The 2,101-nt window shown below is 41.5% G+C and overlaps 1 pseudogene; it reads left to right on the top strand.

Moving 5' to 3' along the window:
• Positions 1-2,101, top strand: part of LOC104979869 — a 74,100-nt pseudogene that overhangs the window by 69,472 nt on the left and 2,527 nt on the right.

Raw genomic sequence — 2,101 nt, 5'->3', positions numbered from 1 at the left:
ACTCTTCGTGACCCCATGGACTGCAGCCTACCAGGCTCCTCCGTCCATGGGATTTTCCAGGCAAGAGTACTGGAGTAGGTTGCCATTGCCTTCTCTGTCAGGATTCCTAGAGGCGTATAACAGACATTTTTCTACTATCTTTCCTTCTCTACCCAAATTATGTCAAATAATACTTTGGTATTATCATACTGCTTTTAAAATTTCCAAAAATTGTTCCCAAGTTATAGCAGATTTAGATCTCACTTTTGTGAGGGACATCCCAGAGACTTTTGCTCATCACTAATGACTACTAAAGGAAATCTACCCTGAATATTCATTGAAAGGACTGATACTAAAGCTGAAGCTCCGATACTTTGGCCACCTGATGTGAAGAACCAAGTCATTGGAAAAGACTCTGATTCTGGGAAAGATTGAGGGCAAGAGGAGAGAAGGGTGGTAGAGAATGGGAAGTTAGATAGCATCACTGACTCAATGGACATGAATATGAGCAAATTCTGGGAGACGGAGAAGGAGAGGGGAACCTGGTGTGCTGCAGTCCATAGGGTCGCCATGAGTCGGACATGTCTTAGTGACTGAACAACAACAACAGTGACTGCTTCCAGGGGGAAAGGTTTCTCTCTCATTCTTATTCATTCCGTTTGGAAGGAAATGATTGTCAATATTGAAATTCTGTCATACCCAATTTGAGGTTGGTACAACATAAAGATCCTTCCTGTTCTTTTAATCATCATTATTAATAAGAAAAAAAGCTTAATTTGGACAAAGAATGTTCTTTCAGGAATTTTTTGAATATGACTTGTTTTATTTGTTTCAATGAGTGATTATAACTTAGAAAATGGATATGAGTGGTGTACTTTAGTCCCAATGGGCAGTAGTCACAATGTGTAAATTTCCTATTTTTGCCAAGATAAAATAAGAAAAATCATTAATTACAAAATTAGTGTAAGGCATTTTAAGCCTAATATTCTAGGTACAGATTATTTGGAGCAGTTACCCCACATCTTTTCTCCAGCATGAACATTGGAGCAATGCTTTTATGGTATGTTAAGAAACATTGGTCAAGGATTTAGAAGAGAAGGTGGTAAAGAAATGTAATTTGAGTTCTCTTGTGAATTAACTATATTCCTAGCTCTCCCAGTCTTTGTTACTGTCACAGATATTTGGGAGTTATTCCGTTTGCTTCTCTCATAGTTAAATAGACAAGAGATGGCAGGTATGGTATTTAAAGTTGATACTAATTATAGTTCCTGGAGAAGGAAATGGCAACCCACTCCAGTATTCTTGCCTGGAAAATTCCATGGACAGAGGAACCTGGCGGGCTACAGTCCATGGGGTCACGAAGAGTCGGCCATGACTGAGCACATCAGCACTAATTATAGTTCACTTTCTTTGCCTTATGTATATGCTGCTTGCCACATTCTTGGAACAGTTGCAGTATTTATTATTTACTTTTATATAGATGATTCAGTGGAAAGGGGAGGGCCTTTTCAGTTAAGTTCAGTCGCTCAGTCGCTCAGTCGTGTCCGACTCTTTGCATCCCCATGAATTGCAGCACGCCAGGCCTCCCTGTCTGTCACCAACTCCTGGAGTTTACCCAAACTCATGTCCATCGAGTCGGTGATGCCATCCAGCCATCTCATCCCCTGTTGTCCCCTTCTTCTCCTGCCCCCAATCCCTCCCAGCATCAGGATCTTTTCCAATGAGTCAACTCTTTGCATGAAGTGGCCAAAGTATTGGAGTTTCAGCCTCAGCATCAGTCCTTCCAATGAACACCCAGGACTGATCTCCTTTAGGATGGACTGGTTGGATCTCCTTGCAGTCCAAGGGACTCTCAAGAGTCTTCTCCAAAACCACAGTTCAAAAGCATCAATTCTTCGGCGCTCAGCTTTCTTCACAGTCCAACTCTCACATCCATACATGACCACAGGAAAAACCATAGCCTTGACTAGATGGACCTTTGTTGGCAAAGTAATGTCTCTGCTTTTGAATATGCTGTCTAGGTTGATCATAACTTTGCTTCCAAGGAGTAAGTGTCTTTTAATTTCATGGCTGCAGTCACCATCTGCAGTGATTTTGGAGCCCCCCAAAATAAAGTCTGACA

Source organism: Bison bison, unplaced genomic scaffold, assembly GCF_000754665.1.
Source record: "Bison bison bison isolate TAMUID 2011002044 unplaced genomic scaffold, Bison_UMD1.0 scf7180017864492, whole genome shotgun sequence".
Lineage (NCBI taxonomy): Eukaryota > Metazoa > Chordata > Mammalia > Artiodactyla > Bovidae > Bison > Bison bison.
Note: the sequence above shows the minus strand (reverse complement) of the source record. Positions and strands in the feature narration are given on the sequence as shown.